The sequence below is a fragment of the Eptesicus fuscus genome, chromosome 21 (genome assembly GCF_027574615.1).
Source record: "Eptesicus fuscus isolate TK198812 chromosome 21, DD_ASM_mEF_20220401, whole genome shotgun sequence".
In the NCBI taxonomy this organism is placed as follows: domain Eukaryota; kingdom Metazoa; phylum Chordata; class Mammalia; order Chiroptera; family Vespertilionidae; genus Eptesicus; species Eptesicus fuscus.
In genome coordinates this window covers 5,668,024-5,690,100 of record NC_072493.1, presented here as the reverse complement: position 1 = coordinate 5,690,100, position 22,077 = coordinate 5,668,024, and positions in this window count along the sequence as shown.

The window sequence follows — 22,077 nt, the reverse complement described above, 5'->3', positions numbered from 1 at the left end:
CACCCATAATGACAGCCATCTGACTTGCTTTCACACGTTTTGTTTGAGCAGCAAACAGTGGATGTCGATATGATTGTTCCATTAAAAATGGTGCTCATTTCAGCTTCCTGAGAATGCAGATGTGCAGCGTTAACTGTCCCGTGATCATCACTCACACGCAGGAGAACATGACATGACGCTTTGTCTCTCGGAAGCCAAAACGGCTGGAAAGAACAAAAGCGTGCCTGTCAGTTCCCCAGGAGCAGCAGCCAGCCGGATGAGTGACAACAGGAAGATGGAGAGCAGGAGACAGAGGCAGGGGAGTGCGGGAGGGGAGAGTAAGGAAGGTTTCCAAATGGCTAAGGAAACAACGGCTCGGAGGAGGGGGTGCGCCTGACCTCGTGGGGAGGCCCTGAGCTGCCGCTGGAGGGAGCAGCCACCGAGCTCGGTCTGCTCACCTGAGCAGGCCGGCCTTGCAGTGTTGCCATTCGGTTCTCACCTGTGCCGCTCGGGCCACACCTTTGCCATAGCGTCGTCTTATCCTCTTCCCCCGTCTGAGACCCTCTCCTCACAGCCGCCCTGCAGCCCCTCTGCTGGCTCACGGAACCCAGGTCCAGAAGCATCCAACACCAGTAACTGCCTTAACGCCCTCGTCCACGCCAAGCAGGTGTGGAGGACAAAAAGCCACCGGAAAAGCAGCTAGAGAGAAGAAACTTCCCTTTTTATTCCTGGAGGCTCATCCCCAGCCTTTGCAGAGCTGGGGGAGCTAGTTCAGGAGGAGCTGGCGGTCAGGAGGTGCTGGTGATCAGGGGGCGCTGGCGGTCAGGAGGCGCTGGCGGTCAGGGGGCGCTGGCGGTCAGGGGGCGCTGGTGGTCAGGAGGCGCTGGCGGTCAGGAGGTGCTGGTGATCAGGGGGCGCTGGCGGTCAGGGGGCGCTGGCGGTCAGGGGGCGCTGGCGGTCAGGGGGCGCTGGTGATCAGGGGGTGCTGGCGGTCAGGAGGCGCTGGCGATCTGGAGGTGCTGGCAACGTGCCGAGAGAGGTGACGGAGCCGAGGGGGTTAGTGCAGCTTTGTGGAAAGAAAAGGACTGTGAGGGGGGGTGCGCTGTCCAAGCGGCAGCCAAGCAGACGGAGCCAGGCTACCTGGGAGAGGAAGGGGCTGCCTGGGCGTCTTGGGGGGCCCGTGTGGTTATTTTTAACCATCTCACATGATTACTGTGCTGAGTCCCCTTCCTGAGGGAGCTTGAGGAAAACACGTGAAAGCGCACGTCTCCCTCTTGCTCCCGGTTTCATTGGTCCAGCTGAGTGTAACCAACCGCGTTACAGACAGTCCAGGGCGCTCCGAAGTCCTGGCCAGAAGCTGGGAGCCTGGGCGAGGGCCAGACCCACAGCGAGGTCTGTCTTGTCTTCTGTTGGCGTTTCATTCTCTCCCCATAAAAAGAAAGCTTGCTTGAGGAAAGCCATCCTGCTTTTCCCCTTGTTGTGGGAGTATCAGCCAGTTCCTCAAATCCTCTCTCTCTGCAGCCAAATGGGTAGAGCGAGATGAACAGGAGAATCAGGGAGCAGCAGCTCAGGGGCCGGGACTGGCCTCTCGCTCTGCTTCGCTGTGTGGCCTTGGGTGAGAGAGTGAACCTCGCCCGGCCCGTGTGGCTGAGGCTGAGCGTCATTCCAGGCACCAAGAGGTCGCCGTGCGATTCCCGATCGGGCACACGCCCAAGTTGCAGGCTCAATCCCCAGTAGGGGGTGTGCAGGAGGCAGTTGATCAATGTTTCTCTCTCTCCTTCCTCTTTTAAATCAATAAAAAGATATTTAAAAAAAAAGAGAGTTAACCTCTATATGCTGTAGTTTCCTCATCTATGAAATGTGGAAAATAATCTTCAGACTTCATAGAGCTCATTGGATGTTCATAAAGAAGCCCTTGTACACCCCCCACCCCCAGTACCTGGAACGTAGTTAACACCTGATAAATACTAGCATGATCGGCTCCCAGATAGCAGCCCCGCTCCTGCGCCGGGCCCTGCCAGGCAAGGATTTGTACTGATCAGAAACAAAGCTCAGCCGAGTGACCCGTCGATCTGGGTTAGTCACGATTCATGAACTGGGCAGCATCCCATCTAGCAGCTCGAGGGGAGCTCCGAGGAGACGTACCAAATGGGGGGATTTGATAGGCAGAAGGAAGGCAGCAACCAGGAGGTTTCCCGCAACCAGTGATTGGCTCAGGCAAGGGCACCTTCCTGGGGGCAGCGGGGCTGGCAGCAGACCTCGCTGGCGCTGACCACGGGACTCCAGGTGGCCTGGTGAAGGACACCTTCCTGGCAGAGGCTGGAACCAGTCGGGGGCGGGTGTCGCGTCAGGGTTGGCTGACCTGGGGCTTTGGGGCCTGCGTCCCGTTTTCCGCTTTAGCAGTACTGAGCTCTTTGTTCCCAAAGGTGTTCATCTCTTTTCTTTCTTCACACAACACGTTTTCTGCATCACTCACATCACAGTGTGTTTGCAGCCATTACTTAAGCGTGAGTCAGTTTGTTCTAGATAATCTTTTTGATGTAATTCTTATCAGTAGCCCCTGACAAGAGCAAATTAAAGAAAAGCCTCAGCGGGTACAGTGCCTTATGCTGGCTGTTCTTGCGTTAGCCATTTAGATCGTGCTCTCTGGCTCGGCATTGGGCACCTTGTGCTTCACTGTTTTTCATCTGAGAGACGGACATCTTTGCCTCCATCTATCGGTGCTTCCAATCTTGTTTTTCACACGAATGCCCACCCTGAGCCAGCGATGAGATATTGATTCTTTTTCTTGTCATTTTGTCCACGGCAAATGGCACCAGATGTTGGACCTCACTCCTTGAGTTTGGCTGAGAAAAGAATTCAGAGCCAAGGGACTCAAATACAAGCAAAAGTGTATTTAGAAAGTCACAGGGGTAGAAGAAGTGAGCCAGCTGGGCTGCATGGGCTCAGGAAACAAGTTACAGAGGCACAAGAAAGGCCCTTGGAGCTTCGGAGAAAGAAAGCCAAGGCACACGCCTGGGGGAAGGAGGAGGGAAGGCACAGGGGCTCTCTAGAGGGAGAGCCTTGCTGGAGAAAGATGGGGGTGGGGAAAGGTGTGGAGTGTACGGGAGGGAGGGGGGGAACGAGAGGGGGGGGAAGAGAGAGAGAGAGAAAGAGAGAGAGAGAAACACACCACGCTGGGTCCTTTTAAGGGCTTTTATCTGAGGTCTCAATAGAATATTCATCACTTTCCAGGTGTGTTGCCTCCGGGTGCTGGTCTCCACTGATTGGCCAGCGCTAGGACAGGCACTGATGATCCTTAGGCAGTGCATCTGGGCCTGATGCTGGCTGCTTTCCTGGGCCTGGAGCTGAGACACGCTGAGGCCTAGATGTCACCTCTAGTTTGACCAAACCCTGTCTCTGTGGTCAGCAGACCCTCAGCTTCGTTCCTCCGGTTAGTGGGTGTGCGTCAGAACCTCACTGTTCGAGGGCTATGCGTGGGGGATGGTGCTGAGGGCTTGGATGGGAGTCTACTAGGCTCTTCCCCGCCCCTGGTTCCTCCTCGAAGGGGGTCTACCACAGGGCCAGCGACAGGCCAGGGGAGGGAAGGCCACCCTGGGGTAAGGGCCCAGCCTGTGACTCATGTTTTCCCAGGTTTGCCCGTTGCTAGGCACCCAGGACTCTCTGCCTGCTGACATTCCTGCCTGGCCCATTGTCCCTCCTGTGCGCATGCCTGTCCAGCTGCCCCCTCTGTCCATTTACCATTCCCACGGAGACCCTGGCAGACCAGTTTACAAATGACTGCGGAGTGCTTTACAATTGAGGGTGCTTTTGAGTGATAAAAACAGCGTATGAAAATTCCACACTTTCCAACTGGGTTTTCTTAACTCCACACAGACTCTCCTAATGAGCATTCTCAGTCGCCACTAAACGTCCTGTTTGCCTGCTTTGATCCTGTGGTTCACGGAGCTGCCTCGGGCAGGGTGTCTGTCTGCACCTGGGCTCGCTGGATTCTTCCTGCCCGGCGTCCCGCTGCAGGCCCGCGGCTGTGTTAGCGCCCAGTTTGAGTTTTCCGTCTTCACAGGCGGCTGTGGGAAAGCGCTACCGGGGTTGATTCTCAGGTCCTCACCCATGGGGCAGACACCGCTCCGGACCCATCTGTCCTCCCCGAGATTCAGGTCCTCCGTGGGCAAAAGCCAGGAGGCCGAGCAGAGCCCCAGTGAGACCGCAATGTGCAGGTTCTCTAGTCCTGGGCTCGGAGGTCTCCCCGAGGTCTGTGTGCCTCGCACAGCCTGCCTCCAAAGTGTGATTCGGAGACAGAGACGCCAGGGTCATTTCCTCCCCCGGGGACAGTGCTATTACGGAGGGAGGATGAGGGCCGCGTGCTGTGCTAATGGCTGCTTCCCCTTGCATCCCAGAGCCGGGATGTGCCTGGCTGTGCACGGTCCCTGCTCCCACCAGCCTCACCTGGAGCCCCGCTCCCCAGGAGGCGATGCTAATGGTGTCTGCCAATCCTCTCCCCTTCTCCTGGCGGGATTGTGGAACCAGTGTCTGGACACGCGGGGGCACTCAGGGGGTCCTGAGCCATGTGTGTGCTGCTGTCTCGTCCCGAGGCTGCTGTCAGCAGTCCTGTGCTCAGGGTTGGGGACAGAGGAGAGCCAGGGTCACACGCTTCCCCCCACCCGCCTCCCACACGGTCCTCAGGTCCTCCAGCAGCCCTTGGCTTTGCCCCTCCGGAGCCCGGAGAGCTCCCAGCCCTGACCGCTCCTCCGGTCGCCTCTCCAGGTCACAGGTGGGAAACAGACTGGGCTCTGCTAGCCCGATCCCCAGAGTCCACGCACCCTGCCCCACACTGTGCTGCGTGCTGACCACATGGCCCCGCCTCAGTGCAGGCTTCTGTGGGCCTCAGTTTCCCCAGCTGATCTCCACAGAGTCCTCACCTGCTCAGCTTTCAGGTTTGGGGCAAGCCCCTGGCCTTGCCGTGTCTGGAGCCCCCACGAGAGGCGATCAGGAGGAGCTGCCCTCACGGGCAGAGGGAGGGCGGGTGCACTGGGGGAACCGGATGTGAGAGGAGGGAGTGAGCGGAGCGCCTGGGAGCCAAGGAGAGCGAGGGGTCGGAGTTGGCGGTGGAGGGAGCCTCCCACTCCGCCACACTTGCACCAGGGAGGGTGCTGGCAGGCGAGAGCCTCGGTTGCTGAGTGTTAAACAGAAATCACTAGCAATCTGGCTCGCACGTCCTGGCTGTCTCAGGGCGCAGCAATGCCTCCTCGCACCCCCTCATTCTTTCTGGGTCACGCGGAGGTGTGGTTCCAGGAGGAGGTGTCCAGCTGGTGCTGAGCCCAGAGTCGGCTCCTGAGGACGCCCCTTCTGTCCTCACCGTGACCCCTCAGAGGTGAGGGGCGGGGGGGGGGGAGAGGGAGGTGGTGGCTGTGCCCTTCTGTCCAAGCGGGAGGGGGAAGGGGCACGGCTCGCACCTCCTTGGAGGTGAAGTCCCTGCAGGCAGGTGTACAGTTTTCTGGAAGATTTAAGTCAGGGAACATGTGCTCTGAGAGCACAGGGGCTGGGGCGGGGACAAGGGACCTCAAGTGGGAGGTGCTTCTGGGCCCTGAGAGCAGAGCAGCCCCTCGGCCCTGGCCCCCCGGAGGGCACAGGCTCGGAAGGCCCTCGGGCCAGGCTCAGGCCCCGCTCCACCACGTGGGCCTCAGGCCCCGCTCCACCACGCTGCAGGCCTGCGAGGTCAGCGAGGTGGTGTGAGGGGGGTGAGAGGTGTCAGGTTCTGCCTGGAGACGCAGCGGGATGGAGGGACCACTGGGAGGCCGCCCTGGCGGACGAAGGTCAGCTCGAATTACGGAGCAAGCACGCGGCTAAACGCTTCTGAAAGCGCGAGATTTGGGGTGTTATAAATAACACGTAAGATATTAGCGCCCGTCCCAGTTCCCATCCGCATTTGGCAGACCCGCCGCCTCCAGGGTCTGACCTCGCCCGCACGTGAAGTGCGAGAGCGCGCAGCGCAGGTTAACGCTCCTCCAGACGCACTGTTCCCGATCGGCAGCCGTAGTTCATTCCCCATTTCCCACAGGAGTCCTGAGAACTGTCCCTAGACAGAGGAATGCATAACTGACCTTTAAATAAAAAGCCACACGCCCCATAAAACACCAGGATGCTGAGCTCTCTAATAAATGCGGGCACTTGAACGCCCAAATGTACACACTCACTTCAAGTGCGTTTTATGAAATAATTTACTCTCAGTCTGTTTGAATAATTGTACCAGAATAGCCCGTAAACATGGTGTGTCTCAGCGTCCTCCATGGACGGCCAGTGCAGTGGCGGCCGCGGCAGACGCTCTGGGCGCGGTGACTGCAGAAGCCCCGCGCCTCCACCGTGACGGCAGCGTCCCTTTAGGAGAAGCAGCGCCCTCAGACACCGCACTGCACGCGTCATTACAAAGGATCACTCGCCACCTCCTTCCACCCCTTCACCTCGCACAGGAGCATCTTAAATGGCGCTCGCTCCGCACGTGTCACACAGACGCTGGGACAGAAGGGACCGAAGGGACCGAGTGCCACGCTCCCACCCGAGCCGGAGCCCCAGCGCCCGCTGGGCACCCGTGGGGGCGAGGTGTGTCCCCAGTTCCTAGAAGTGCCTCATCTCCTCGCTGTCGGACCTGGGTTCTCTCTGGGAGCCCGCGTTCCCTGTGGTCCGTCCTGGCGTGACTCCCCGGCACAAGCGGGCTGGGCTCTCCCCGAATCCTGCTCATCCCGTCATTTCATTTGTACCCACCATGCCTCGGGGTGAGTGGGATGGAAGGGGCATAAAGAACAGGGGTCATGTCCATCTGGCGTGGCCCAGGGGTTGAGTGTCAACCTAGGAACCAGGAGGTCACGGTTCAATTCCCGGTCAGGGCACATGCCTGGGTTACGGGCTCCATCCCAGTGTGGGGTGTGCAGGAGGCAGCCGGTCCATGATTCTCTCATCATTGATGTTTCTCTCTCTCCCTTCCTCTCTGACATCAATAAAAACACATTTAAAACAACAAACACCGCGTCAGGATCTCACCTGTGCCGGGCCCTCGGCTGGCCGGAGACTGCAGGTGGGGAATCGTGGCCACCTGAGCGGGGACTAACAGCCATGACTGTTCCTGACCTGCAGCAGACCGGGGTGCAAGGAGGAAAACCCAGGGTTCCGAATCATGGCACGCAGGTGTGAACGTCAGCTCCTCGCCATGGGAGGGAGTTTAGGGTTAAGGCCGAGAGGTGGCGTGGGGTCTGAGTGGACAGTTTGGGTCCCAGCTCCTCACCTGCCTTAGCCTGTGAACTTCCCGCCTGCCTCTGTCCCCATCTGGAAGGGGGTGGGCGTGAGGGGTGGGCGGGTTAGAGGAGAGGAGGCGCCTGAGGGATGCTGGTCCGAGGGACCTGCTGCGTCCCGGTGCCTGAGCTGGTCAGGAGCTGCTCGGTGACGGGGTTCAGGAGGATGGGGTCGAGGACAAACAGCAGAGTCCTCCAGGGCTCAGGTGCGCCTGTCCGCTGTGCGACCCTGCCCTTGACCTAACCCCTCGGCCTTAGGTTTCCCGTTTAAAGATGAAAGTCGTGACACCTGCCTCGTAGGACTGCGTGAGGAGCCTCTCCCACAGCGCCCTCGGCCTGTGGTGGTCGGCACATTCAGTGAGGGGCTGCGTGCTCCTGAAGGCCTCCCGTCTGCCCCCCGCCTCCCCCTCCCCCGTCTGCCCCCGCCTCCCCCCGCCTGCCCCGTGTGCGGGAGTGAGGGCGCTCTCCCTGTGCACATGGTTCTGTGGGGGCCGCGCCCCCTGGCGGTGAGGACTGGTAGGGTGTGCGGGGCCTCCTGCTGAGGCCCCCACTTAGAAACAGTTATGGGGATCCCGAGGAGAGCAAGGTTTGATTCACAAGTCTGCATCCAACGTGCCCTTACCGCGTGGGGCGTCCGCGCGCTCCATCCCGCAGCCAGGCGCGTGCGAGCCTCACGTCTTGTGGCAGATGCGTCCTCGCTGGTGACAGTGGGGCGAAGTGCCTGAGTGGGATCATTAACCTCATTGCTTCCCCTCCAGGAGTGTGGTAAAGAGATGGGGCGCCCCCTGCACCGGGGATGAGACGGAAAGGCCCTTTTCATGGGGAGGGCTGAGGACGGAGCACCCGCACTCACAGCCCTGGGCACCGCCCCCCATAAGAAACCGCGGTCCGTGCTCTCGCTTCTGGCTCTTCGCTCTTGTGAGCTGTCGTTCGCGTTTCTCTCCTCTGGCATGAAGTCGGGGCTCACTGCCTCCAGGAAGCCCTCTCTGCTCGTCTACCACAGCCCGGCCCTGGTCTGTGCCCCCGCTTCCAGCCACTTTCAGACTCAGCGTCAGGTGTCCCTCCAAACAGTGTGAGGCGGGGTGCAGGGGGAGGCGGTGAGGCGGGGTGCTGGGAGGCGGAGTGTGAGGTGGGGTGCAGGGGGGAGGCGGAGTGTGAGGCGGGTGCAGGGGGAGGCGGAGTGTGAGGCGGGTGCAGGGGGAGGCGGAGTGTGAGGCGGGGTGCAGGGGGAGGCGGAGTGTGAGGCGGGGTGCAGGGGGAGGCGGCTGTGCCCTCTTGCCCTGATGGGGGCACTGCTTGCGCCCTCCCTGGAGTTGAAGTCCGCGGGTGTACGGTTTTTGAATCAGGGCTTCCAGACCACGGCTGCTGGGGCAGGGCCGCCGGTCCCGGAGGCCCCGAGGCCCCGCCATCCCATGGATGAGGAGAGACGTAGGAGAGGGAGGAGTAGAGGGAACTGTCACTTTGCAGTTTTTCTGCGGGATTCTCTGGTGTATTTACAAGAATAACCTGTGCCTCTGTGTTGCTGAATATTCACGCGGATCGGCCCCGGGTGGCGTCCAGCTGATGAAGAAGGCTGCTGTGCGTGTTTGTTTCAGGGCTTCTGTGGCGGGCATTTCTGTGATTCTTGAGTAAACACGTGGGCGTGGGTCGCTGGGCTGTGTGCAGAGCGCATGCTTAACTTTCTAAGAGACAACCAGAGTGTTTCCCCCTGGGTCATAGACGTAACGTAAGTGCTAACACCGTGAAACCCTGGAGGAAACAGGAGGACGTCCTCACGACCTTGGAACAGACAGGCTCCCAGACGTGCTCTGCGCTGCACAAAGCAGTTTTCAAAGCCTTGCGTTTGGAGTTCATAAAAACTTAAAATGCTTTTCAAACAAAAAAACCTCGGAAATTTAAAAAAGAGTCACAGATGGGGAGAAAATAGATGTAAAGTGTATTGGGGAATTACTTGCATCCAGAATAGATAGGAACTCTTAGAACCCAACAATAAGGAAACATCTAAAAAGAAAAGCAGCGTATTTGATGAGGACTACACAGGAACGAGCGCACAGCACGGAAGGCATGCTGCCAGCTACTGGCCACGACGGAAATGCCGAGTAAACGTGGGTGAGTTTCCTCTTCACGCCCACCGGCAGGTGGTAGAGGAGGAAGCCCCGAGGTCCGCGAGGCCACGGAGCCCAGAGCAGTGACGCGGGAGGAGAGTTGGGCAGCTCCGTGTCAAGTTAAACCCGCACTGACGGTGCCCCCAGCAGGTCCTCTCCCTGCTAACTGCGCAGAGACACGCAGGCGTGCGCCCACAAAGCCGTGGACATGCGTGCTCTCAGCAGCTTCATCTGTCATAGTCCAAACCGGGAGGGACCCAGGTGTCCGTCACCCCTGCACAGGCAAACAGCTTGTTCCATGTCGTGGGCCCTCGGTACTCAGCAAGAGGAAGGCCCAGACGTCATGCCAAAGACATGGGAATGTGTGTGCCAGGCTCCACTGAAGTAAAGCTATAACAGACTGCCCGGCCCGTGTCGCTCAGTGGTTGAACATCGGCCCATGAACCAGGAGATCTCGGTTCGATTCCCGGTCAAGGCACATGTCCAGGTTTCAGGTGCAATCCCCAGTAGGGGGCGCCCAAGAGGCAGCTGATCAATGATGTTTCTCTCTCATCGATGTTTCCATCTCTCCCTCTCCCTTCCTCTCCCAAATCAATAAGAACATGTTAAAAAGATAAATGTCTGCACTGGCGTTCCGTGCGGCAGGAAGAGGTCATCGGTGGATCAGGACCCACCTAATAAAGAGGGGATGGTCAGCTGGGCTCCAATGACAACTACGCCAACATCTCCTGGCAGGTGGGGAGCGCGCGCCTTTCTGGGCCACGTTCAGGTCGCCGTGGCCACACCGCCGAGGTGGCACCCCGGAACCTGTACTGTAAACAAGACCCCCGGAAGGTTTCTTCCGGACGAGATCCTGCCTTTTGGGAAAGTCGGACACGCGTCCGGGACCAGGAGCTTCCGTTCCAGTTCACTGTGAGTGAGAACTCTCGGCCCCTGAGGCTGTGCACCAGTCCTGTGCTGGCAGTGGGCAAGCGGAGGCACGGAGAGCTTAAGGGACTGCCCAGGTCACCCCCCAGGAAGTGTGTGTGTGGGGGGCTGGGTGGGGGCCCTGCCTGCCTGCCCCCAGGTTCCCTGAGCCCCATCTTGTCTGCTTTGTACACAGAACATAATTTACGCAGCCTTTTTGGGACTCAGCTTGACAAAATCTATTTTTAAAAAAATGTACTTTATTGATTTTTTGCAGAGAGGAAGGGAGAGGGATAGAGAGTTAGAAACATTGATGAGAGAGAAACATGGATCAGCTGCCTCCTGCACACTCCCTACTGGGGATGTGCCCGCAACCAAGGTACATGCCCTTGACCTGAATCGAACCTGGGACCCTTCAGTCTGCAGGCCGACGCTCCATCCACTGAGCCACACCGGTCAGGGCTTGACAAAATCTATTGAGTGCAACACGCCTGTTCCCTGCAGCCAGCACTTCCATTTCAAGGAGGCGCCCTGCAGAAATACCAGCCTGAGCACAGAGACCCCTGCAGACACGAACACCCGCTGCAGCGTTGCTGGCAACAGTGAAAGGTCTTCAGGAATCAGCTGTCGGCCCAGCAGCAGGGGGGGTCAGCGATGCTGCTTCCACCCCGCGAGCTGCTCCGCAGCAGTGAGAGCCTTGCGCGTCTCCAGAGCAGCCCGGAGAGCTCGCTAGGACGCATGGTCACCCGTAAAAGGCGGATTCACGTAAGAAAGTGGGAAGAAGCCATCTACGGGACCGAAAAGACCTCTGTGCACCTCTGTTACGATCATGAGGCACAGAAAAATACCCGGGACGGTAGACACGGAATTGCAAACTGTGTGTGATTTTCCCGGAGGTGAGGGGTATGGCAAGTGGATACGGTGGAGGTGTAGTTATTTAGTATCGATTCATTGAATATTTAGTCCTACATCTGCACCGTATTAATTTTACTGTGAGAATTCAGGTGTTCAGGGAAATTTTAAATTTTTCAGAAAAGGGCAAAGCATATAGCACAGTGCTCCCCACTCCCTGGGGCTGGGCACACGGGCTGCGGGCTGCAGGTCCTGCAGAGCAGGCCGCTCACAGAGCGTCGGCGGTGTTTCTCGCCGTGAGCTGTGCTCCCTGCCTCATGGGTGGCTGGTGTTGTTTTTAAATCTCCCATCGGAGCTGTGAAGTATAAAATTGTAACTCAGCACAACTGACAAGTGCAGCCCGTGCTGTGAGGCCTCCCTGTGCCTGAGATGCTGGGCGCGTTGTAAACGAGTCATATTTCATTTTACGCTCAGTTGCTCCCAAGTTTTAATAAAGAGCCCTTTATTAATGGGCTCTTTCCCAAGGGAACTTAAGAAATCCCATCAGAACGTGTACAAAAGGACAAAGACGAATGGCACGCAGTGAGCTGCCCCTCCTCCCTGGCACAGCGACGGGCACGGCGGCCCCTGAACACCACTCTCCCGCGTGCCCTTCTGTTTGGGACGCTCAGGGGACTCACGCAGGGTGTCCCAGCGCCTGGCCGTGGGTCTTGAAGCACCTTCCAGAGGGGCTGTAGGTGCAGGTCTGTGCTGTAAATTACTTCGTTCTCCATCAGGAGCTTGAGCGGCGGCCTCGAGTGGGCGGGCAGCCCTCCACCACACCCTGGCCAGTGGGTGGGATGGCCATCGTCCTCCTCAGCTCAGGGCTCCTGCCTCCTTAATGGACTGCCTCACTGGCTTCATGCTTTTATTTCTTGTTTTTAAAAAAGCTGTATTGTTGAAAGTATTACATATGCCCCCCTCCATTGACCCCTTCTAGCCCGCCCCCACCCCTGCCCCAGGCCTTCACCACCCTGTTGCCTGTGGCCATGGGTTATGCATCTATGCACACAGGTCTTGGACTGGTTTTAGGCCTTTCCCGTGCTGTCTGCTTCCATCAGCTCAGTACAGGGAATGAGATCTGTCCCCGATCGAGCTGGGTGACCTTGTCTTAAGTCTCCCATCCACTCTGAACCCCATTTCTGGAAGGAAGGAGCTGCCCAAGGTAATCATGCATGTCTTCATTCTAGAATTCAGAATTCATACCTTCTCCCATAAAAAGGTCACTGGGGCCTTGGCCAGGTGGCTCGGTTGGTTGGAGCATCGTCCCGTACACCAGAAGGTTGTGGGTTCGATTCTCAGTCAGGGCACATACCTGCATTTTGGTTTGATTCCCGGGCGGGGCCTGTGCAAGAGGTAACCGATGGATGTTTCTCTCTCTCTCTGGAACAATGCAGGGGTTCAGCAGATGGTTCCCAACCAGGAGCACCCTTCCCTCCCTCCTGACCCCGATCTCCAGTCCTTGCTGAGTCTGGGAGTCTCTGCTCTATTCCGGGAGCTCTGCCTCCTGCTCGCAGAGGCGCGGTGGGACCAGAAGTTAGTCACAAAAGCCTGGCGTAGCATTTGGAATCTGTGATTTGACCTTCAGCCTTCTGTCTGCGGCGCCTGGCAAGTTCCCTTCGCGTGGAGACAAGTGCTTTCCTGAAGGGGCGAGGGGGGGGTGTGGGGAGCAGAGGCAGCCCAGTCCCAGCATCACCTGCTCCTACAGGAAGGGAGGGAGGGAGCCACTGGGAAGCACAGCAGGGCCCCTGTTTACATGAGGACCTGCCTGAGCTCCTAGTGGTAAAATCCACAAAGCCATGACCCCCCCCCCCCCCCCCCCGCCGCCCCAGGCCCCATGCCCGGTCCTGGTGTTGTAACTCTCAGACCTGCCCATGCCGAGCCCGGCGATGTGTTGGGTGCCGTTCAGGTCCCCCCACCCCCGGCTGCTTTCCAGGGAGGCCCTGCCCGTGAGCAGTGGCTCCTGCCCGGCCCGGTGCAGTGTCCGGCCGCACCTGCCGGCGGCCTCTCCTCGGAGGAGCTGTTGCCGCTTCACTTTGCCAGCTCCGTTCTTGCCATGGGCGCAGGGCCGGCGCAGGTGTGGGCCACAGAAAGCAGGTGCTGTTGTTAGCGGGTGCCTCCATTTAGGTGGAAAGGGAGCCTTAGTGACAGGACATTACTGGGTAACGGAACGATGGCTGTCCTCACAGCTTCAGCTTGGAAAGCACGTCCGGCTGCGGTGAGAGGGGGCGGGTCACCTCCTCGTTGATCTCAGCTCTTAGACGAGTGGCCGCCAGGAGGCAAAGGCAGCTCCCAGCCACAGAGTCCACACCCCGCTCGACACCTGCCCTGCAGCAAGGCGGCGGGGCCCTGCCTTGGGCTCTGATCTGTGAGCTCCACGGGGGCTGTGCCGGCCCTGCTGGCTCACACCGAGGGCGGCCTGTCCGGCGTCCTCCTGCCTGGGAGCACGCGTCCCTGAGGTCCCTGTGCAGACCCTCACCCAGGCCTGCCCTTCTGCGCCCTCCCCCCCACTTCACCCCAGCACCCCTCCTGCTCTCTCTGGAGGAGACTCCCTCCCCTCCCCGCCCAGCCCACAAAGCCTCCCCGCACATCCCTGAGGCCTATGTGGGCACCCTGTTCCCCATCCACTTCCCTTTGGCGCCTCTGCCCGCCACCCCTCCCGGCCAAGTTCAGGAGTCTGACCTGGGAGGGTGGGGAGAGGAGGGCCGGGGTCAGCGGACATGGGTTCCAGTCCTCATTGCTGCTCCCAGTGTGAGTGTGTGTGTGAGTGAGAGTGTGTGTTTGTATGTGTGTGTGTGTGTGAGGGTGTGAGAGAGTGTGTGTTTGAGTCTGAGTGTATGTGAATCTGAGTGTGTGTTTGAGTGTGAGTGTGTGTGTGTGTGTGTGTGTGTGTTGTGTGTGGGTGTGAGGGTGTGTGTGTGAGTGTGTGTGTGAATGTGTGTGTGAGTGTGTGTGTGTGAGTGTGTGTGTGTGTGAGTGTGTGTGTGGTGTGTGTGTGTGAGTGTGAGTGTGTGTGTGTGTGTGTGTGTGAGTGTGAGTGTGTGTGTGAGAGAGTGTGTGTGTGAGTGTGTGTGTGAGTGTGAGAGAGTGTGTGTGTGAGTGTGTGTGTGTGTGTGAGAGTGTGTGTGTGTGTGAGAGTGTGTGTGTGTGTGAGTGAGTGTGTGTGTGTGAGAGTGTGTGTGTGTGTGAGAGTGTGTGTGTGTGAGAGTGTGTGTGTGTGAGAGTGTGTGTGGGGGGAGAGACACACTGTACATCCTGAGTGTTCCCTGGAGTGACCCTCTGGACTTGAGGCTCTTCTGAATCAAACGCCCTTTGCCCTGCCACCACCTGACTCCATCTGGGAAGTGCCCGCTTCTGAGGAAGGGCACCTCCTATGCCTGCCTCTTACATGGCCGCCGAGGGGCCCACACCTTCTCCGCCTTCCCTCTGTCCCCAGAGCAGGGACAGGCTGCCGCAGAAGCTGCCAGCTGGCCCTCCCGTGACCTTGCCGTTCCTCCATAAACGCTGGGGGCCATCTGGAGGTCGGGTCCTGCCCGGGCTGGTGGGCAGTGTGGGCCAGGCAGTCCTGCTGCATGACCTTGGTGCCCGCCCGGTCCTCGGACCTCCCACTGATCCTGAGCCCCCCGCCCCAGCCTCTCTTTACAGCCCCTTTTGCCCAAGAGAGCCAGTCGGTTTCTGGGGTTTTGTTTTTGAACAACAGCCTGCCCTGGTGCCAGCCAGAGCTGCTTCAGCTGCAGAGCTCAGCTGAAAACTGCCTCTCGGGAGAGGAGCGCCCAGCCCGGCCGCCGGCAGGTGAGGGCCAAGTGGGCGCAGAGCCCACGCCCTGTCTCAGGACTGTGGTGCCCACAGCGCGGCTCTGCGGGCTGCTTCCTGCTCATCCCCTGACGCAGGCGCAGCTGCAGCGCCAGGCTGCTCTCTGCAGCTCAGCCTCCCAGCGAGGAACCCCCTCTCCCCGGTGCCCAGAGCGTGCCCCCCCGGACTTGCTACAAGCAGTGCCCCTGCCAGTCGGGGAAAGACCTCACCCAAACTGTAGGGACTCGGCCTGGGCCGCGTCATCACAGCCCGTGGCTTTGGGTGCGTGCCTCCCCGGGGAAGGCAGGAGGGCTGGCCATCCCCTCCGCAGCCCGGTCTGCTGGCATCTGGAGGAGGGGGAGCGGCACCGCGCATTAGATTTTTTGTAGGAGCCCCTTCTTGCTCCGGGAGCCTCTCTGCGTTCTTTAGGGCCAGGGCTGTCTCTTTGCCCCCTTCCCTCGTCCTCAGTGACGTGCACATAGGAGATGCTCAGAAAGACTGGGATGGAGAAGGAAAGCCTGCAGGAGAAAGCCTCCTTCCAGCTCCTTCCAGTCGGAGCAGGGCGGGCACTCCTCTCGGCCCTGCATCGTCTCAGACCAGCCTGTGGTGGGCTCCATGGGGTGGAGGGAAGCGGAAGATGGGACCGTGGTACTGGGCTGGGCTGGGGGCTGAGAGCGGAGACGATGCTCCATGATGCACCATTCTGGGCGGTGGTCTGGTCCAAGGCCCTGCACCCCCTCCTCAGCGAGGCCCGGGCTGCAAGGCCCTGCACCCCCTCCTCAGCGAGGCCCGGGCTGCAGGGCCCTGCACCCCCTCCTCAGCGAGGCCCAGGCTGCAAGGGGCTGCACCCCGTCCCTCAGCGAGGCCCGGGCTGCGGAGGGGCTGCTGGCGTTAATTAGGCACAACTTTACTTTATGTGACGGCATCGGCGCGGCTGTGACCATCCGTAAAGCGTGGACTGTGTGCAGATGCGAGTTGACTGTGTAACAGCTCCATCTTAATGATATTAATGGACGCTTCAGAGCAGATGGGATTCGTCTTCCAGCCACGTTTTATTACATCTCATTAGAGTTATGTTAACGGCAGGCGCTCTGGGCACTACAGCCATTTTCTGATGGCTCCTCTGGAAGCGCTTCCTGTGCCGTTAACATGAGTGCTCGCCCGGCCAGTCCGGGTTCCCCGCGGCGAGATCCGCCTTCTCTGTGTCTGGAGAAAGTCCCTGACATTAGATGATTTTACAAGCTGATCGTCTTCCTAGCTTCAGGGACCTTGGTCTAGAGACCTGGCTGGTCCTAGATCCCAAATTGTCTCCCCGCCCTCGGCCTCCCTCCCTTCCCAGCTATGCAGAGTGGGCTTGAAGGGCTTATGCGTCACATCCAATAGAGTAACGACAGGTTAAGATCAGTGCGAAGGGACCCTTGAATTCAGATCCCAGCCTCGTCACTTCCTACAGCGAGTCCCTCGGAGCCTCAGGGCCCTCGTCTGGAAGGTGTCCGAGTTCTGTCCTGATGGGCTGCTGTGAGGTTCAGTGCCAGTGCTGGGTGGCCTGCGGGGCTGTGGGGAGAGAAGGTGGGGAGGAGCTAAGGTCCACAGTGGCACAGGCTTTATCCCCGCGGGGTGCGGAGCCCTGGGGGGGGGGAGGCTGTGAGCATGACCCACAGGGAGCCTGACCTGACCTACTCTGTGAAGACCCCCTGGTTGTGGTATGCAGAGTAGCTGTGGCACAAACGGGGCAGGGCCAGGGAGGAGGCTGCCATGACGAATGGCAGGGCTTGGACCAGGGAGGTGGTCCTGGGTGGGATCCATTGTAAAGGGGAAGCCAATAGGGTTTGCTGAGACGTGGGGACAGAGGGAGAGCAGGGAGCCCTGGGGGTGGGTTAAGGACGGGTGAGCTCAGTAGGCATTGCCTGGTGGCCAGCCTTTCTGTCCCGCGCCTGCTCTGTCCCGAGAAGATGCAACCCCAGTTTGTCATGGGCAGGGCCTGGGTCACCCCCAGTCGTGCACCCCCAGCCGTGCACCCCCATTCGGCTGGGGCATCGAACTAATAGCTTGTGTTTGGGGATTGCTTTTCATATTCTTTCCAGTGCTTCCCCTTAGCGTCCCACACTTTTTTTCCTTGTGTATTACAGATTACATTATCCCATTTCACAGATGAGCACACTGAGGCTGGAAAAGATAGGGATACACGCCCGAGGGCACACACTTAGCCGTTCCCCTGTGAGGACCAATGAAATTCAGGCGTCCTCCCTTATCCATGGTTCTAGTTACCCACAGTCAACCACAGTTTGAAAATAGTAAATGGGGAACTCCAGAAATAAACAATTCACGATGGTTACATTTTGCGCCGTTCTGAGGAACATGATGAAATCGTGTGCCGTCCAACTCTGACCCCCCAGGACCTGAATCGTCCTGTCCAGCGTCTCCACACGGTGTACACTCCTGCCGGTAGCCCGGAGCAGCCTCCGGTCATCAGATCTCCTGCCCGGCACCGCAGCACGGCTCTCGGACACGTGGCAAAAGCAGCGCTTTCCATCTTGGGCGCAGCCATGTGTTAGGCAGTACCCCCCCCCCCCCAAGGATCCTGCAGCTGGGAACGCATCCCAGTCGTCAAGCCCCTGCCTCGTCATTTGTCAAGCGGACAGGCGATGTCACAGTAGATGATGCTGGTGTCAGAGAACGCCCCGCTGGAAACGCGTCTGAGTAAGATTGCTCCTCAGAACGAGCAGTGAGTTGCAGGAGCGAATGTGCCGGGGAGGCCTGGTCGGCAGGCGTGGATGACAGTTTTCCTCCCCCGGTGGCACAGGCGGTGCTGTGTGCCTTGGTCACAGGATGGGCTTCTCGAAAGACACCGGTGACTGCGCCGGAGAGCAGCCCCATGCGCCAGGGACTAGCCAAGGACGAGAGGCTTGAACCCGAGGTCGCACACCAGCCTCCCTCGATGGGACGTGGCGCACCGATGGATGGATGGGGTTGGTTTTTCTGGGGCCGGCTCAGTGTCTTAAAAACATTTAAATTGTGAACTAAATGGGAACTACCAACAACATGTTAGAATTTTGTTTTTTCCGGGAGGATCGGGAGATGGGGCGAGTCTGGGCCCATTTTCAAACGGGGCTGGCGGAACTGAACGGCAGCTGGCCCTGTGGCTGGAGAACGGACCCTCCAGAGGTTAGGAGATTCACTCGTTTATTTAACCACCTGCCCAGCGCTGTTGGCGTTCCAGCTGGCCGTCCTGATTTAAGTGTGGGGTCCCAATCCCGATTTTTAAAAGGTCCACAGTGGCACAGGCTCTAACTTTTTTTTTTTTTAAATTGACTTTAGAGGGAAGGATAGAGAGATAGAGAATCATTGATTGGCTGCCTCCTGCACGCCCCCTACTGGGGATCAAACCCACAACTCGGGCCTGTGCCCTGATTGGGGAATGGAACCGTGACCTTCTGATTCATAGGTTGATGCTCAAACACGGAGCCACGCCAGCCAGGTGTTGCCCCTTCCTTTTATAGTTGCCCCGCCCCCCAGTACCACCAGGGCAAACCCCTGAGGGTCAGCTTTGCATCTCCCCAGAGGAGAATTCCCCCCACCCCAGTGGCTTTATAAACAAGAATAAAAATTTACAAAGGGTCCCCATGAGTACAGCAGAGACCACCCCCTCCCCCTGCCATTTCTTCACCTTCTTAGCTGGTCCTGGATGAGAGGGGAAAAGTTTTGAAATGTGAAGAGAAGCCATTTCGTATTTATTTTGAACTGCAGCTGTGGGAGGAGCCCCCCCCCCCCCCCCGGGGGGGCTTTCTGCTTGTTCCATTCTAATAGCAGGGAAGGCGGCGCTGTAATAATCTCTCCCCGGAATGGCTTTCTCATGCATGACTGACTTCTCATTTAAAGGGCTGGGAGATGCTTTTCTCCTCTGCTTTCCCTGCTGTGGAAATGATGACTGTTTTCATTGCCGGACACGTTGCTGTGAGAACTCATGAGCTGATGGTCAGCTGGTTCTCCCGCCGAGTCCCCCCAGCAGCCAGCTCTGCCCACCACGTCCCTGAAATACCACCTCTTGTCAAGGCAGCCACGGTGGCTGGTGGCAGGTGACGGCTATCCTGGAGTGAAGGGGATGAAGGCTGGGGCTGGCTCCCGCCCTCTTGTGATCCTCACAAAAACCTTCTGGGCCCCGCCGGCCTGGCTCAGTGGTTGAGCGTTGACCTATGACCCAGGAGGTCACGGTTCGATTCCTGGTCAGGGCACAGGCCCGGGTTACGGGCTCCATCCCCAGTGTGGGGCGTGCAGGACACAGCCGATCCATGATTCTCTCTCATCAGTGATGTTTCCATCTCCCCGCCTCAAGGGCCCCCTGCCCTTCCTCCGTGGTGGGTGAGGAGTTCACTAGCTATCCAGAAGGGGGAGGCGGGCACTCTTAGTCCCGGACGTGGTGTGAACTGGGAGTGAACCTGATGAAAAGTCTTAGAACTCACGGGGAAGGGAGCACACCCCACAGGGAGCCCCCTGCCTGCCTCAGTGCGGTGGCAGCAGCCAGCACCCCGAATCTGGGGAGGAGGGGCTCAGATTCCCCGTCAACGGGAGGTGTCTGTGCAGATTCTCCCTGGGCCCTTGCTCCGCACAGGATGCCCGGCTCATCTGGGCTATTCTGAGCTGCAATCCCACGCCACCCGTGCTCCTCTTCCACGCTCAGCTCTTCTGTTCTTCAAACAGACCTCTGTTCTTCTCTAAAAATGTCCTCTGTCCCTCAAAGCCATGGGCTGAGGCCCGGCTCCCGCCGTCCTCGGCGCCGCCTGGCTCTGAGATTGCGTTGCGGGCCCTTTCATGGAGCTTTGATGTGGATGCGCGAGGAAGCCTTCCCGGCCTTCATTCCACGCTTGAAAGGACAGAGCGGCCGTCCCAGCTGCGAGGCGGGCGCGGGGCTCGGCCGCAGCTCCACCCGCAGCAGATGGGCTTTTCATTAGGTGTGCACGCCCGCCCCCCCCCCCCCCCCCCCGAGCTCACATCCTTGCTTGAGAGAGAGATGTGATTTCTCTGCAGATAATTACTCCCTTTCTTGTTTGGAGCCTTGGATCAAAGGGGACCCACACATTCAGATTCTCGGTGCTCTCTCCCTTGCTGGGCTGGAAGCTGGCACAGGCCGGATGGCACAGCTTTCTCTCAAACAGCCTGGCCTGGCCTCCAGGCAAGACCGAGGTTACCGGTGTTTGGCGGGGACTGCCATGCAGAGTGGCTGGCATTCCTGCCCATGAAAACCACCCACGGCAACAGATTCCCTTTTCATTGCTCTTGGCAGCGCTGCACGGCAGGGCTCACAGAGGCCCCGACGACCCCACACTGTTATGTCCCTTAAAGCGCTCCCTTCCTTGTTCCGATTTTCTTCTCACCCTGAGCATCATGCCTCTCCTTTTCCAGGTGTGTCTTGGCCTTTAAATAGCGAGGAAGCTCAGGGTTAGTCCAGTCTGTTTTCCCTGCCCATTCTTTAATCTCTTCTCGTGAATTCCACCCACGTCCAGGTTGTGGGCTCGAACCCCGTCTGGGGCGTGCAGGAGGCAGCCCGTCAATGATTCTCTCTCATCATTAATGTTTCTGTCTCTCGCTCCCTCTCCCTTCCTCTCTGAAATCAATAAAAAATATATATATTTTTAAAAAGACAGCCATTGAGGCAGGAGGAGGATCAACCTGGGAGGCACAGAGTGGTCAGTGAATCACCCAGGCGGACCCGTGAAGCTGGGCCGCCCTAGTGACCGCCACAGGCTGCTCCGGGCACAGGGCAGGGATGTCTGGGGGCACCCAGCCACGGCCTGGTTTGCACTGCACACTCAGCGCACCTCAGGTCTCTCCCGTCAGACGGTGTTTAGCTCAGTAATCTGTCACACTGTTCCTGGCTGTGCCAGGGCTTCCCCTTCCATCTGACAACAATGGAGGTGAGTCCTCTCACAGCGTTCACAGCACCCCGCCGCTTCCCAGTGGAAATGTTAGGAAATGAACTGAGCACATGCTTGCTCGTTGGCTAAATGAAGGATTTAATTTTTAAAAGCAACTGTGGAACATGGTTGATTGGCTCGTATGGCTTCTTATTCCTTCTCCCACACTGAATTCTAAAAGAGGATTTGAGGAGGATCGCAGCAATATGAAAGATTCAACAGGATAAAAGCAAGCAAGCGAGAGATCGGCAGGAAGGGGAAAGTAGAATAAAACCAGGATGCTTTCTTCTCTGTCACTTCTTGATGGAAACTTGTCAGCAGATAGCCAAGATGAAACCCAGAACCTTTGCCAAGAACGGAGCCTTATTTCTGCGAATGTCCCCTGGGCTCCGATGAGACACAGCTTGAATCTCGAGGGAGAGGGGGTTGGGGGAGAGTGGGGGGGAATCGGGGCGTTCTCTGGCCGGGCGCCTAGGAGAGCGCTGCAGGGCCTTCCTGGGACCCAGGCCCCCGACCTCACTCTACGGAGTCCTGCTCTCCAAGTAGAGGGCCCCGCCCTGCTGGCTCCCATCACCACGTCAGACCTCGCCCTTTCCGGTTCTGCCTCGCCCCCGAGATCTGCCTGCACGTCTGGGAGGCCTGGCGGAGCCTGTCACCCTCCTCGTCCCCTGGACTTGGGACACATGAACAAGGGGCACAGGGGTCCTTGGGAAACGGAGGGTGGCAGCATGAGGTGACAGCGCTGCCCTGGGGGCTGCCCGCCTCCCGTCAGCAGCTTGGCCTCTGGGTATAGTGACCTCTCTCGGTGAGCACCCTCCGCTGGGCGCACACATCGGTGCAGCGCTGGTGTACTTGACCTGGGCGGGGCCCGGCATCCTCGTTTTATAAAAGCTCCTGAAATGATCTCAATCACATTGGAAGGTGGCGTTTGTGAGGAGTAGGGTATCAGAGGGCTTTATTTACCAATAGGAAATTGTACTCAGTAGAAAACATGGAGGTGAATAGAGGACACACGGCTGAAATTGTTCAAAGCAGTTGCCTCTAAGAACCCAGTAAGGGAGGGGGTGTTATACAGGGTGGGGCAAAAGTAGGCAATACAATGGGAATGCAATACAATGACTAATAAATATTAATACAAAAATGAGCTCTGTGTTTCGTGTGCTCACAACTATAACCTGCTCTTGCCCTACCCTGGGGACTGCTGTTCTT